This window comes from Phascolarctos cinereus, unplaced genomic scaffold (assembly GCF_003287225.1).
Source record: "Phascolarctos cinereus isolate Bilbo 61053 unplaced genomic scaffold, phaCin_HiC Scaffold_5;HRSCAF=322, whole genome shotgun sequence".
Classification (NCBI taxonomy): Eukaryota; Metazoa; Chordata; class Mammalia; order Diprotodontia; family Phascolarctidae; genus Phascolarctos; species Phascolarctos cinereus.
In genome coordinates this window covers 118,477,833-118,495,023 of record NW_027555958.1, presented here as the reverse complement: position 1 = coordinate 118,495,023, position 17,191 = coordinate 118,477,833, and the positions used below count along the sequence as shown (strand labels likewise).

The 17,191-nt window shown below is 38.8% G+C and overlaps 1 long non-coding RNA gene across 1 annotated transcript; it reads right to left on the bottom strand.

The window, feature by feature from the left end:
- Nucleotides 1–11,640: 11,640 nt before the first annotated feature.
- LOC144457909 (uncharacterized) lies at nt 11,641–15,300 on the bottom strand. The gene is made up of 2 exons (XR_013487509.1): nt 15,108–15,300; nt 11,641–11,786 (listed from the first exon to the last, which is right to left on the bottom strand). It is a non-coding gene; the product is annotated as an uncharacterized LOC144457909 (long non-coding RNA).
- Between the last annotated feature and the right edge of the window lie 1,891 nt (nt 15,301–17,191).

The window sequence follows — 17,191 nt, the reverse complement described above, 5'->3', positions numbered from 1 at the left end:
TTTTTTTTTCCATCTTCAGCTACTGGCTGGGTTAGGAGAAGTGGGGTAGTATTCAGTTAGGGCAACAACTCTTAATTTAGGATTAGAAGAAGCCTCTTCTCTATGACTTCCTAAAATCCTAAGCTCTGAGGTTGTTGGTCAACACCAAATAGTAGAGGAGAGACTTGCTTCTTCTGAAAATTCTTCCTGGCTCAAAAGCTCCTCCCCTTCATAAGCCACTTTATGTTGCCTTATATCATGAACCCTTTTGATAAGTCTGGTGAAGCCTATAGAGACTCCTCAGAATATTTTTTCAAAAAATTCATAATGGGAGGAAATGCTAAATTTCCATTAGATCAGTAAAAATAAAGATGTATTATTGTTCTCATATAAATTAACAGCCCCTCCCTAAACTGTGTCCATGGATCCTTTGGAGGTCTGTGGACCCTAAGTTAAGAACCCCTGTCTTGCAATGATTAGTTTCAGTTCAAGACATTTTCATCTCCCATAATCCTTTGGGAGTCTCATATAGATGAAGTGTTGTTTGTCCTTTGTTCTTGAAGAGGATCATGATGCCATGACATGCAAGTGAATTGGATTTAAGTGAGGGAGGGATGGGCACAGTCATCGGCCTCACTTTCTCCTCTGGAGCCATCTGGGTCCAGTGGCAAGATATAGATGAATGGGGAGAGACAAAGCTATGAATACAGTCTATGCCCTGCAGCACCATTCACTGTCTTGCTGTTCTCTTCGTATACAATTAAAGTATCCAGGCTTCTTACCCTTTCTAGGCTGGGGAATATCTGTTTTTATTGAAGTTTTATTCTCCTTTGTATTTCAATGACTTTGTTTTTTTCCACCTAGCGGTCTCAAACAGATTCCTGTGGGCAGCATACTGACTTAGAAAACCACAAATTGACATTACTTATATTGTATTGTATTTTTATTTATTTTGTTAAATATTTTCCAATTACATTTTAATCTGCTTTTGGTGCACTTGAGTGTTGCAGGCCTTATGCCTGCTTTAGGTCACATGTTTGACACTTCCCTTTCTTTTAGCCTCTACAAACCTTCAGCTTTTGCTGAGGTCTCCCTAGGATGCCTCTCTTTAAAATAGAGCTAGAAGGGACCTTATAGGTCTTGCAACCCAAACTCTCATTTTACAAGAAAAAAAACTGAGGACCATAGAGGTTAAATGACTTGATCCAGCTCACACAGGCAGTAAGGAGCCGAATCAGGATTCAAACCCTGCCTCTAAGATCCAGCACTCATTGCCCTGTTCCATGTCACTTAATTTTTTAATGCTTCAACGTCTTCATCTGTGGCATGACCATAAAAATACGACAACTTTGAGGTTTCCAAAGCACTTTACAAATATTTTCTCATCTGAGCCTCAAAACACCCCCTGGAGGTAAGTACTATGAGTATTTTAGCATTTTTATCCTCATTCCATAGATGGGGAATTTTGCTGTTGTTAGGGCACATAGGTGGCACAGCAGATAGAGTGCCAGGCCTGGAGTCAGAAAGACCAGAGTTCAAATCCAGCCTCAGACACCTCTTAGCTAGGCAAGTCACTTACCCCTTTTGTCTCAGTTTCATCATCTGTAAAATGAGCTGGAGAAGGAAATGGTAAACCACACTAGTATCTTTGCCAAGCAAATCCTGAATGGGGTCACAAAGAGTTGGATGCAATGACAATAACAAAATTCCTAACCTGTGGAATGAGGATAAAAATACTAAAATTCTCATAATACTTACTTCCAGGGGATGTTGTGAGGTCCACAAATGATGTGTAAAGTGCTTTGCAAACCTCAAAGTGCTACAGCACATACATGTCGGTTATTATGACTATTCTTATAACAATAATACTATTTTTGTTATTTTTATTATGATTATGATTATGATTATTATACCTTGGGCGGTATAACTATTCTGATAGAATGGGAAGTTGCATAGGAGTAGTTTGAGAAGCATGAGTTATCACCATTGCTGGTTTCTCTCAGGATAGTAGTAGGGGCGGGACAGGGGGAGAGTTGCACTTTCAGGGATTAAAACAGATAAAAGGGTTCATGGAGGGGAGTCTTCTGTCCCCCTCCTAGGCTCTCAGGTAATTGGGGGAGATAGTATAGAAGGTGGGCAGGATTCAGGGGCCACTATTAGGCACATAAAGGAAAGGGGGAATAAAGAGTTCAGAAACTACTGAGGTGGGGAAGGTAGATGAGAAGATGATGAGAAGAGGACATGTTGCAGCTGCTGCCATTGACAAAGAAATGGAAGTGTTTTGATTTGGGGATCTCCCACACCTGGTGCATCAAGGTGCAGAGTCCTAGGGCAGTGACCAAAGGAAAGAGTGGAGGGGAAGGAATCATCCATTCAATAAATGGTAACATATGCAAGGTCCTTGGAGAAAATTTCAAGTGTGATATTTCTGTTCAATTTTTCTCTCTCAAGTACTTTCCAAGTACCAGATGGTCAATAGTCTGGAGTGGTATAGTGAACAGAACCCTGAAGCTGGAATCAGCAGGGCCTGGAACCCACTCTTGGAGATGTAGAATTGAAAGTGGAAGGCTTTGGAATCAGAGGATTTGGGATTAAATTCTACTTCTGATGGACCTTCTCTACATGACCTTGGGTAAGTAACTTAACCTTTCCGAATTTTAGTTTCCTCAGGTATACCAGGCAGGTTTAAACTAGATGGCCTGGAAAGTCCCTTCTATCTCTAGCTTTCAGATCTGGGTTTTAGGAACTTGAACCCTGAGGCTATCTCTTTTTGTTCTGATATATTGATGAGGGCCACAAGATGGCAGCAATGTCTTCTTGGTTGTGGACCTCTTCGACCTTTTACCTAATGAAAAGAGTTTCCTCCTGACTTTCATGTAAGTTTCTTATAACTTCATAAAGAAATTTATTTTCCTGGTGATGACTTTTAAAAGGGAGGGAGTCTTGCTTTTGCATTAAAATTCAATTCAATTCAATAAACTTTTATTAAATATCCACTGTGGCAAAGCCAAGCCAAGTCATGTGTTAGTTCCAAGTGAGATAACAAGTAAAATATGATCAAAGAATCTGAGAGCTGGAAGGAGCTCAGAGGCTACTGAGAGCCACCTGTACCTGGGCAGGAATCATATACATTTCCAAAGTGGTCATCCAGCCTTTGCTTGAAAACTTTCTGTAAGGGAACCTACTCTTTCCCAAGGCAGCTTATTTCACTTTTGGGTGACTCTCACTAGTGTGCTGGTGAATGTTTAATAGCCATCTCTCTGCCGTATCCTCCCCCCCCCCAAAGGACACATCACACTTTTACAATTGATCTTCATTATTCACATTTTCTTCATCACTTCCTTAAGTCCAGATAATCAAGGAAATGATAAAAGAGGTCCTTCTTTGTGGCATTTGCTGATTTCCAAGGTGTAAATGCTCACACTAAAAATTTAAAAATCAGCTCTCCAGCTGGTTAGACCTGGCTCCAGCACACCCGAGCTTCTAGGTATTAAGAACATTTTCCTGACACCAAGTCTACATCCCTCTTGTTGCTTCTAGTTTGGCCCTCTAGGGTCAACTTCAAATACTTGAAGCTCTTCAGATGATAGCTTTTCAAATACTTGAAGATAGCTATCATGTCACCCCCCAAATCTTTACTTCTCAGGGCTATACACCCTCAGTTCCCTCAAATAGCATGATCTCAAGGCCCTTGCCAATCCTGGTTATCCACATATGGACTCTGGTCCTTATCCTTCATAAGATGAGACATCCAGAATTGAACATGATATTCCAAGCAGGGATAGATCCACATGTAGAGAATGAAGCAGTGGAATGGACCTTGACTATGAAGGCTTTTGATACTTACTATCCATGAAAACTTGGACAAATCACTTAATCTGCCTGGGCCTCAGTTTCCTTATCTGTAAAATGCAAGCATTGGATTGATATGGCCTAAGAAGTTCCTTCCAGTTGCCAGATGAATATAAGCCTATGACTTTCCTTATCCAAGAAGGTGTGATTTTCTCAAAGCAGCCTAAGATCAAATATGTATATGTATATGTATATGTATATGTATATGTATATGTATATGTATATGTATATGTATATGTATATGTATATGTATATGTATATGTATATGTATACGTATATGTATACGTATACGTATATGTATATGTACACGTATGTATACATATACGTATATGTATATGTATACACACATATGTATATACATATATACACTCACGCACATATATATACATACTATATATATATTAGATTTATAGTACGCTAAAATCCCTAGATCATTTTTTATATGAACTGCTTGCTATTTGGCCACGTTTTCCCTCTTGTCTTTGTGAAGCTGAGTTTTTGAAACCAGTATAAGACATTTATCCTGATTAAGTTTCATTTTTTTGGATTTTACCCATGGGCTAGCCTGTCAAGATCTTTTTGAAACCAGACTCCCTCATCCAATATGTTAGCCATCCCTCTCAGCTATGTATCAGCTGTGGAAGTGATAAATATACCATCTGTTGTTTCAGTCATTTTTCAGTCATGTTTGACTCTTCGGGACCCAATTTGGGGTTTTCTTGGCAAAGATACTGGAATGGTTTGCCATTTCCTTCTCCAGCTCATTTGACAGCTGAGAAAACTGAACCAGACAGTGGTTAAGTGACTTGTTCAAGATATCACCCAGCTAGTAAGTGTCTGAGGCCAGATTTGAACTCAGGAAAATTGAGTCTTCCTGACTCCAGGGCTGAACCTTTATCTACTGTGTCACCTAGCTGCCCCTAAATGTACCATCTGTGTCTATCCACATCATTGATAACAGTTAATGTTTACATAGTACTTTAAGGTTTGCAAAGCACTTTACAAATAGGTAACTAAGTAAGCATGGTGGATAAAATGCTGGGCTTGGATTCAGGAAGCCCTGAGTTTAAATCCTGCCTCAGATGCTTACTAGCTGTGTGAGCTTAGTCACTTAACAGCTGTTTGCCTCAGTTTTCTCATCTGTAAAATGAGGCATGTTGCACCTGAGACCTATATGCCTCTATTGAATAATACAAATCCAAGAACAGAATGATACAACAACCAAGAACCCTGTGGTACTCCACTAGAGACTTCACCACATATTAGCATTGACCTATTAATCACAGCTTTGAATCTGGTCATTCTAGGAGCTCTGAATGCACTCAATTCTATCAATATTTAGTATATTACTCCATCTAGCTCACAAGTAGAACATGAGACAACTTTGACAAAAACTTTGCTGAAATTTTGGTAAACTGTCTTTAAAAGCATTTCCTAATTTACCAGTATAGTCACCCTGTCAAAAAAGGGAATGAGGTTAATATGGTATGATCAGCAATTAGTGAAGCCATGCAGGCTCCCTGATCACTGCTTCCATTTCTAGATGTCTATTCATGACCATTTAAATAAAATTTTGCCAGGAATCAAAGTCAAATTCAGTGACCTGTAGTTTATGGACTGAATTCTCTTTCCTTATTTGAAAATCAAAACCCTTCTCCTGACTCCCATTCTCCAAGCTGCATCTAAAATAACCTTCGGGTAGCCTTGGATGTAGCTTGCCTGGGCCAAGTGGCTTGAGCTTACTGAGGGCAACTGGATAACTTTCTCACCTCTTTGATTGCCTTGGATTTGACTCACCTATTTGCTAACTTCACTTTGTCCTCTCCAGTACAAAGTTCATTCTCTTTGGCAGAGGAACAGAAAAATGAATGAACTAGTTCTTCCTTCCCTCCATCACTTTTATCATCATACTATCGACTTAAAACAATAGGCCTATCCTTTTTTTCTTCTTTAAATTTTTCTCTTTCCCCTAACGTAGCTAAGATCTCCTTGGTTATTGTCATTAGCTTTCTTCGACAGGTTAGATGCATTCTGTGCTTTTGTGCTGTTGACAGTATTATTGCATGTGTCATGTTTTTGTATTCATGCTTCATTTTTGGTTTCTTTTTCTATTTAAAGGCTACATTCTCTTTTCAGTTATTTTTGCTTAATCTACTTTATGAAACCTTATTTCTACCACTGTCCTTCACATATCCTCAAACCATCTCCTATTTTAAAATACTTTGCTTAATTTATCAATTCATTTTTTTCCTATTACTTAATTCTTCCCCTTTTTTCCACTCAGTTAAGTAGTAAATTAAAATCCTTTCTTTTACTTGTTGATTTTGTTTCATTTCTGCACTTTTTTCCAAAGAGGATTTCTTTATCTCATACTCTTTAGCAATTCTCTTCCTTTTCTGTCTGTTCTAAACTTTTGTTCTTTGATTCACAGTCCTTATTCTTATTTATTCCTCCTTTGGTCTCTGTTTCTTATGGAATTAAAGCTCCTAAGGATTTTTAATTCCCATTTCTGAACACTTTCTGTTACTGCTTTGTAGCAATTGTCACCTGTTTCCAATCCTCCATTTTTCTGTTGTATCTCACTTTTACAAGTATTGATTCCTGCAGGAGAAAGAGAGAATAGAAGTATTGCTCCATGGTATAAATTTTCCCATGTCCCTGATCATGTGGTACATAATTACCCCTTGTCCTCCTCATGAGCATTTTCTTTCCCATTTGTCAAGAAATGTCCTCTCTGGGAACATACCCTCTGACCCCTTTTGTATGCTAGTTGCCCCAAGGAAGCATAACCCCCCTTCTAATGAGGCAGGAGACACAATGCTCAGATTTAATTGTCTCTCTAAGCACCAATTCCTTCATATTATACCCACTGATAAAGTCCTTATCTATCATTAAAGAATAACTCTCCCCCATGAGGTTGCTTTTACTGGGACTCCTCTCTGTCGAATCAAGATTTTCCTATTTCTTTCCCCCTATTTCAATCTCTCCCTTTTCCACCTCACAATTTCTCATATCCCCCTTTCTTTCTGGGAGACTATAGTTACTTCATGATTCATTCATATCACTCTCAGAAATAAGAAGACCAAGGGCAATGTATAATATTAAGAAGATCCTTAGACTTGATTAGCTCTGTTACTTGCTTCCTCTATGATTTTGTGCAAATAGTTTCACCTCTCTGAGCTTCAATTTCTTCATTTTTAAAATGAGGTTATTAGACTAATGACCTTTGAGATCCCTTTAGGAGACTTTATGTGCACTATCCATTTGTTACTCGCAACAATCCTAAAAGGTAGGTATTCATTTCATAGGTGAGAACTCTGAGGAACAGAGAGGTTCATAGAATCACAGATTTAGAAATGGAAGCAGCCATCAATATCCACCAGTCCAACTTTCTCATTTTACAGATGAGGAAACTGATGCTGAGAGAGATTAAGTGACTTGTCCAAGATTACACAGGTAATAGGGATAAGAGGCAAGATTTGAACCCAGCAACATATCTAGTAACTACCAAAATAGATTGTAGAGGCACCTTAAACCCTACCTAACATCTTCATTACAAGATATGGGTTTTCCCTTTGTAAAAATGGTCCAGGTGTGGCCATTATCCCCCACTGTATAAAGCCACAAGTTTTATTACTATATGATGGAGTAACAGATTCAGGAGTAGGTGAAATTCAGCCAATCTGATTTTTTCCCTCTACAAGTCTTAGGACACAATATAACTATGTATGCTGCAAAAATTAGTGCATGGGTGTTAATAAATCCTACAGAGCTGGCAGGTCTCTTAAAGATGGCTTAGGATAATTTGCAATTTACTTAAAAAAATTTGTCTGACATACATAGTTTTTCCTTTATTTTCCTTTAGAGGTAATTTTCAGAGCTACACCCAGTACTTTTAACACCTGACCTGTGATGATCAAGTTTTAACATAGTGTTTATTTAACACAGACTCACACAGGAATGCATAAAAATAAGTGAATAAATGAATGAATATTTCATTCATTTTTGTGCATTCATTCAAATAGCTTTTCCATGGCTCTGCTCCGTAGCATAGAGATGGTGTTGGAATATTTAGGGTGCCAGTCCCTGGGGGACATGAAATAGGGTATGGTGTGGCACTGATTGAGAGTAATAAGGTATGGGGGCTAACCAGGGACCTTGGAAATAGGTGTCCTTGGCCCTCAAATACATTTGCCTCAGAGCAAGGCTCAAATTCACTGAAGAGAAGTCATCAATTTTCTGAGCCTTACTTGGGAAGTACTTGGCTCAAACCGCCTTTTAAGGGACCCTCCTTGATTCTGGAATATTGTTACTCTTCATTTTCTACTTACAGGTGTTTCATTAAGCATGATTGTTTTGACAACAGGTGTGCTGAATGTCTAGCCCTATCCAATCCAACAAGTAGTTATTAAGCTCCTAATGCAAGAGATTGTGATAGGCTTTGCAGATATGAAGATAAAGCAAAGAATAATCCTTTTTCTCAAGGAGCTTAAGTAATGTGGATTAGTCCACAAACCTTTACTAAATGCCTGCCTTGAGCAAGTAAGATAGGGGAGCTACCAGGAAGGAGTTTAGAACCTGCCTCAGTAAAGTCAACAATTTGTTAAGCACCTATTATGTGCTAGGCACTGTCCTAAGTGCTGGAGGTCCAAATAAAGGGAAAAAACACAGCTTCTGCTCTCCAAGAGCTCATATGTCATTGGGCAGCTAGACAATGCAAAGGAGCGTTTCTGTTTTTCCTTCAAGATTTCCAGGATCCTGTGACTCATTGGAGGACAGAATTCCTCTGTATAGAATGCCATAGCTCTTTACTGTAGTAGGCTAGATTAGTTTGTTTAGAGTTGCTGTGGCTAAAAAAAAAAAATTAATTAGGTGTGGCCAATCTTCTATAAATGAGCCTCAGTGAATTTAGTCACACTAATCAATGATGGTGGAAATAAAATATTTAGGTGGGTCCATACTTGAAGATTTTGCAGCTTGATAGGAGCTACTACTGTTTGCCCTCTAAACTAGCGCTTCTTAAATTTTGGGTCATGACCCCATATGAGGTTAGGAAAAACTGGGCAACAGTAAAAGGTTTCTAAATGCGCAACGACCAAAAATTAATTAAAAATCAAACACTCAATGCATCCAAAGTGTTTCTGGCAGCGCTTGCCTGTGTTGCACCGTGCAACTTCACTGCAACCTTGGTTCTGAACACAAAGCATGCTCACTTTGCATTGAGCATGCCCTCAGGCTATGTAATGCCAATGAATGCTGCCAAAATGCCAAAAGGGGTCCTGAGTGGAAAAAGTTTAAGAAGCCCTGCTCTAAATATATATGGAGACCACAGGGTCACCTCCACAGTGGCATCAATGCAGGATGTTAGTGGAAACTCTGAACATAATGGGGCAGTTGGTGGTAGAGTAGATGAAGATAGTATCTGTAAAGTGCTTGGCAAACCCTGTATAAATGCTAGCTATGATAATTAATATAGGGGCTCAATAAACATATGCATATTTTTGGAGGCAATCGGGGTTAAGTGACTTGCTCAGGGTCACACAGCTAGTAAGTGTCTGAGGCCAGATTTGAACTCAGGTCCTCCTGACTCCAGGATCGGTGCTCTATCCACTCTGCTACCTAGCTACCCCTTAATAAATATTTGTTGAATTTAAATGACTGGAAGAAATGGGACTTAGTTGACGGATTAATTGGATATGAATAGGTGAAAGGAAGGAGAAAAGGTACAACATAGGCAAAGGTATAGAGGTGGGGAAGCCCTATGAACATTTGAAGATACTGAGTAGATTTGTTTGGCTGGAGCTAAAGATTCCTGTCTGGAATTAGTGTGATATCAGTGTAACCCAGGTGATCTAAGTCTAGATAATATTAATGTTTGGTGAGTGAGACAATGGCCTTAAGCCTAAATAGCCAAGGATACTAAGTTTGGGCTTATTTGTCAGTATTCTACCTGATATGATAGAGTTGACAGTTTTTTTGGGGGGGAAGCATGAAAGGTTTTTATATTCCCATGAGCAATAATAGGGGGCAGCTACTTGGTACAGTGGATAGAGTGCTGGCTTGGAATCAGGAAGACTCATCTTTGAGAAATGCCCATCATGCAATTGATTAGGCTTCACTTAAGACTTGTTTCTTTTTCTAATTAAGAATAGTGATTACATAATGTTGAATGCCGTCCATGATATCTTTTAGGTCAGCAAAAATCCGAGGAGTTGATCATTTCCACCTCGAGAACTTGATTATTGGGTGTGGAAAAGTCAAGTCAATTCAACAAGCATTTATTAAGCACTTATTATGTGTCAGGTATGGTGCTAAGTTCTGGTAATGCAAAGAAAGGCAAAAACAGCTCCTGCCCTCAAGAAGATCACATTCTTATGGAGGAGATAACATGCAAACAACTGTGTACATTCAAGATATATGCAGGGTAATTTGGAAATCATATTAGAGGGGAGGCGTATCTTAACAGGCAGGAAATGTTAGGTTACTAATGTGTGAATCATGTATTGTTGTACCGAGAAATCAGCAAGTTGAGATCCAGGTGTAATTTAAGATGTGGATTTATTAGCGTGTGGCTGCCAGGGGTATTTACATCCAAATCAAGCAGCCCCCATCAGGGGTCGAGCTAGGGTTTATATAGAAAAGAGCATGGGAAAGAAATGCCAGGAACACTGATGAGGTAATCCAAAGATGCAGGTGTCTTTGGGGCTATGGATGGGAAAGTACAGGGAGTACACAGGACAGGGAGGGGGATGGATCTTTGAGGTCTGGCAAGAGGAAGAGTTCTTGGGCTGGTCAAGGACACCCCTCTCCCTCTGTCTTGATGAGAGAATGCTCTGCAACAAGGGAAAACTTTCTCACAACACAGGAACTTACTGAGGAATTGGGAGGCTTCCAGAGACATGATCTGAGGGCTGGGGCCTGAGCAGCCCAGCTCTGTGTAGCTGTACCAGGGAGAGATAAGGGTCATGATGAGGCCCATGCATGAATAACTGCTAGGCACAGTGTCCTTGCGCTTGGGGAGTGGTTGTTAGAGGCAGTGTTTCTGAGACTAGGGAGAAATTGGGGCACAAGTACAAGCACAAGCACCTAAGCACCCCATTATTACAGATCAGAGATCACACAAACCAGATCAGGTGTCCTGGTCTCTGGTATAAACAATTATCTAAAGCAATTATATTGCAAGCTTTCTTATCCATTTGCATTGGAGGTACGGGCTATGCTGAGCTATGCAAGAGCACATTTTACTATTGTTTAGATTTAGGAGGACAGAGGTCTGGGGCAAGATTAAGCACCAACTTTTGCTTTCCATGGCTTAAAGGGCCCTACTACCTAAATGGCAAAATAATGTTCTGTATTACAGTATCAGAATCATCTGTCCTTGTGTGTATGTAGTCAAATCATGGGCTAATTTAAAAAAGGGCCAAAATAAATATCAGATTAGGCGTAGTCAAAGACGAGACAAAAACTGAATAATTGCAAGTTTTAACCTCAGTTTTTTTTTGAATAAGTCAATGCTGAAACATAAAAAAGAAGAAAAAGAAAAAAAATGACTGTGATTATCAGCATTTTCTGCAAAAGTTAAGCCAATGTAAATCAGTCACCATAATGAGGAGGTTAAAAGAGCTTCAAAACTGCCTTAGCCAAACTCATTTGTAAAACAGTTACAGAGGAGGATGGCAGAAGATTATGAACAGTGTGCCTGTGAAAATGAAAACAAATATACAGAAAACTTGCCATGAAACAAAAATGAACTACATTATTCCAAGGGCATTCATGAGTGAAATGCTCATTTTCTAATATAAACGCATATCCAGTTTATTAAACTTTTTTATTTTGTTAATCTATATTTCAGAGATTGTTTTTTTCCTGAGGACTGCTTTAGCTGTATCCTGGATACTTGGGGATGTCTCTTCATGATGTGATATACCTTCCTTTGTATGTGAACAGTTTGGTTGCTAAAAAGTGAAGAAAAAGGATATTTATATAAGGAAAATTGATAAAATTAACTTGTGAAGTAACATAGTAACTCAGATAAAATATTGAGGATTCTCTTCCTCCTCTTCCCCTTCCTCTTCCTCCCCTTAGTTCTTCCTCTGGAAGAATGTGTGCAAGAATTACAGAACATAGTGGGCAAAGATGGGCTTCAGTATATCCTGATGGATGGGGTACCCTCTTCAATGAGATCAAAGTTCCTTACTGAATTATGTTCATGGAGGGGATAAGTCTTCCTGCCCTATGTTAGTAAAACCTAATAAGAAATCTAATTTTTTGGCTTGGTAAACCACTATCAAAGATTTTTTTTTCTCCTTTGAGAATTGAAAAAATACCAAGATCTACCTTTGTTGCTTACAGAACTTAGCGATTGTCACCTTTTCCACAGTCAATGCTTGATTTACTGTCTCTAACAACCCTCTATTTTCAATGAATCATGTATAAAGTTTCTCCCTGTGATGCCTTAGATCCAATTTACCATCATTTGCTATTCACCATTTACATTTCAGTGAAATAAGGAAAGGCTTCTAGAGTCTATCAGGACAAAGTCAATATGTAGTGTTCTGCAAAGTGGTGACAATGCAGAAGATGTTCTCAATGCCCACGCTGACATACATAACATACATACATACATATATATGTATATATATACACACACACACATATATGTTTATATACTTGCACACACACATACACATATACACACACTCTATTCTTGGCTTCACTTTTTTTTAACTTCTAGTATCTGATCTGAAATAAATGAGCCGATGGGGCACCTAGGTGGCATAACAGATAGAGCACTGGGCCCTGAAGTCAGAATGACCTGAGTTCAAATCGGGCCTCAGACCAAACACTTCACACTTACTAGCTGTATGACCCTGGGCAAGTCACTTAACCCCAATTGCCTAATTAAAAACATAAATGAATGAACTGGAACAGCCTTTAATTCCACATGCAAAGAGTCCTACTTGAGATTTCATTTCATTAGTTTCGTGTCTCAAACACTGATGTGATGAAATAAACTTAGCCATAAATCATATCTATGATAATTAATGCTAAATGGATGTTTCCTCATCTATAAAATGGGGTTGGACTAGCTGATCTCCAAGGATGCTTCTACTTCTGATCCTGTGGTGCAGATTCTATTCAGGTGATTCTTGTGGTGCAGGGGCAGAATGGACCCAGCATCATGGAACCATAGGACTTAGAGCTGAAATTGTTGACTCAAGCTTTTTATAGATGGGAAAACCAAGGCTTGGTAAAGTGAATAGACTCACCAAAAATTACACAGTAATTTTTAGAGCTATGGATGAATCCAGAACCTTAGTCTTTTGACTCTTAACAAAGTGTACTCTACTAGACTAAACTTTGGTTCTCTTCACCTCCCACCCCCACCCCCCAGAACACCCAATGCCAGTCCTGCTCTTTCAGGTAACTCCCGTGTTCCACATAGGCTTATAGGTCTAGAGCTGAAAAGAACCTGGAAGGCCATCAAATCCAATCATCTAATTTCACATACAAGGAAATGGAGGCCCAAGGAGCTTAAGTCACTTGCTCAAGGTCTTTCTACTATCCAGATAATAAGCATCAGAGATATCAGAGATGTTATTTCTTTTCTTTTTTCTTTTTGTTTTTGGTGAGGCAATTGGGGTTAAGTGACTTGCCCAGGGTCACATAGCTAGTAACTGCCTGAAGTGGGATTTGAACTCAGGGCTTCCTGACTCCAGGGCCAGTGCTCTATCCACTGCGCCACCTAGCTGCCCCAGAGATATTATTTCAAACCAAAGTCTTTTGACTCTAGAATCAGTGTTCTTTCCATCATACCACTGGCTCCTTTTTCTTCCCACAAGAAAATTTATTTGTTCTATCTCATTGCTTCAGGCCTAGATAATTGAGGGTCAGGCTATACTATGAGAAAGAATTTACCATAAGCTATAAATGACTGATAATGACTTAATATATTATATATATGTATATCTATATATATATATATATACACACATACACATACATACATATACTTATACACACATACACACACACACACACACACACACACACACACACACACACATATATATTCCTGGGAGCATGTTTATTTCAAAACTGACTAAATCTGTAACCATAAAAATGTCAGAGATCAATGGCAGGTCAATAGGGGAGATATTTGGAGTTGGGGAGGAAGCCATTGATCCATGCTGTGGAAAAGTAAGCTACTCTCTCTTTTATTCATAAGTGAGATGTGCGTGGTATAGAAGGCAGTTTATGATTTGAGTCACAATTACTCTGGTGAAATGGATGAAATTATATTTGCATGGAAGCTTACTGCATGAAGATCCCTAAAGATCATTAATTCAGTTCAAGACACATTTCACAGAATTACAGACTCTCAGAATTGGGAGGGAACTCAGCTGATCACATACCTAAAAGTCCCTGTTAGAACATTCCTGACATATGGATAGTTGTCCAGTCTCTGCTTGAAGAAGTCAAGTGAGAAGGAACCTCTTGACCTCTCAAGACTGAGCATTGTGCTTTTCAATACCTTGACATTTTCAGAAGTTTGTCCTGTCCTCCTATCAAGCCAAAGCCTGCCTCTCTACAGCTCCTATCCACTGTTCCTAATTCTGCCCTCTGGGGCCAGGTAGAACCAGCTCAGTTCCTCTTCCACATGATAGCCCTTGGGTACATGGAAATATCTACACATTCTCCCTGAGTCTTCTCCTTCCTAGATTAACTATCTTTAGTTTAACCAGTTTTCAGATATCATGATCTGGAGGCCTTTAACTATCTTGTTTATGTTTTTCCTAAAACATAGCGCTCAGAACGGAACACAGTATTCCAAATGTGGCTGGACTAGGGTAGATTATAGCAAAACTGTGATCTCTCTCACTCTAGACACCATGCCTCTCCATTCTGCTTAGGTTAGCATTAGATTTTTTTTTGGTGATGCCACATTATTCCCTTACCTTGACCTTGCAGTCCATTAAAACCTTCCTAACTTTTTTAGAACTGTTTTCCAGTCAGGTCTCCTTCAACTTACATTTGTGAGGCTGATTTTTTGAACAGAATTGAAGAACTTTACATTTGTCCTTATTACATAAATATAATCTTATTTGATTCATCTTTAGCTTCTAGCTTGTTGAAAAAATGGGAAAAAAGGGTATGTCAGTTGGGCTGCTAGACATTTTAAGAATAATCAACTAAACAAGATGTTATGTTTATATTCACATTTGTAGTCTGGTTCTTACCCATGTCTTCAAATTTGTCTTTTACTATTGCCTTACCTGAACCTTCTCCTGCAGTCAAATTGTTCTGTTTAACAGACATTCTCTACTCATATCTGCCTCCATATTTCATTGCTCAAGCTGTTCACCTTGATTGGAATGGCCTCCACCCTCCTCTTCATTTATCCAAGTCCTCTTCTCCCTTCAAAGACAGGTCAGATTTTACCTCTTTCATGGAACCTTCCCTGACTGGTTTTGCTCTCTGTGATTACTTCCTCCTTTCTATTGCCACAGCACCCAATGTCTGAATCAGTCCCTTGGCTTTTAGCCTATCCTATCTTGCATTGTTTGTTGTTTCTCTTTCTACCTATAGCTCCTTTCTATTCAAATGCATTGTAAACCCCATGAAGGCAGAGGTAATTTCTACTTTAACATCTCCAGCAGCTAGTACAGTGGCCTAACCAGAATGAGACACAATAAAATAATTCACACATGTAGCAAATAATACATTAAAATGTTCATTATTCTTCTTTCAATGTAGATACTATCTAGAGATTCTAAAAAAATCATTATGTATACATGCCAAAAAACCACAAAGGAGGTGAATTCTGATGTCTATTTTGAAGGAAATCATCCATTCTTTCATCTGTTAATTCAATAAATGTTTATGAAGGATAGAGAGCACCCCTTGAAGCCAGGAAGTCCTGTCTCTGACACATGCTAGATGTGTGATCCTGGGCAAGTCCCCCCAACTTTTCAGTGCTCTGGACCATACTCTAGGATAACAAATGAAGAAGAATATGCCAACTTGCATTAATAAAGGGAATTTCATCATCCAGGGTTCCTTATATCAATGAAATACTACACTGTGCACAGTCCTGGCTTTCAAAGAGTTTACAATCTAATAATGAAATGCCAGTTGAAGAGGAGAAGGAAATTCTTTAGAGAATTCTAGCAGGGTTTAATAATACCAAACCTTGAGGAACATTTCATAAAATAATAACAGAAGAATGCCAAGGAGTCAGATGACTAGAAAACACAATCAGCCCTGAGAATGTTGCCCAACCATGCACATAAACACCTGTATATAGAAAAGAGAATAGGCCTTTTGAAGGGACAGGGAGAAGTGAAACCAATATACCTCAGAGAAAAGGAGTGGGATTTAATGAATATAATTGGCTCTGACTGAGGTCTCCTGGACTTGAATTATGCATATGTAGCAAGTCCATTCTCTAGACCTAGTTATGTCGGCTTGATCTTTATTGAGCTGAGATCCATAGATAATTCCAGTTATCTCTGACTTTACTCAACCACCCAAGTTGCTGCAACTTAAAGAAGTGTCTGGGAGTAGCATCACAGTGCAGTCTGAAAGATTCCTCACCAACACTTGGGAAAGCTATAGTTTCTACGGAATGACCTCATTACTCTTTGAATGGAACCCATGAATGAAATACTTGTTGTTGGCAAGTTATCTATGCTCTTTCACAGAAAAATGATTAGTTTAAATTCAGTTCCATTCATAAACTCTGATTGAGTACCTTCTAAGTGCTAGATACTGTGATAGGCTCTGGGAATACAAAGACAAGTCACTGTTCTTCAGGAGTTTACATTCTACTGGGGGAAAACAATATGTACAAAGATAAGTATATGCAAAATGTAGAGAGTAGAGACTGGATTTTTGATTTCATTGGTATAGCAAACTCCCAGGTGAGGAAACTCCCTCTACTAATGCAAGTTGATACCTTCTCTACAACTTATAGCCTTAGAATACTAAGAAGTTAAGTGATGTGACATTCTAAAAGTTTGAGAGACATAGTTTCTGGGTAATTTAATCATTTTATTAATAAGGCTAACATGTCATTAATAAAAGAGGGCAGTGGTATTCTCAAATGCCAAAGACCTCTCATGGCAGTGGGCTCACAGTTTATATGCCCTTGGAAGAGTAGATGTTCCTGAGGGTTGCAATCATTAACAATTAATGAGAGAATGAACATTATAATGAGATGTGGGTTCATTTTATTGAGGGTCTTGGGGATATAGTTGGATCACTCAAGTCTTGGTCAAAGAGACTTATCTGTATCTATCTATCTATATATGTATGTATAGATACGTAGATAGATAGATAGATGGATAGATAGGAATCC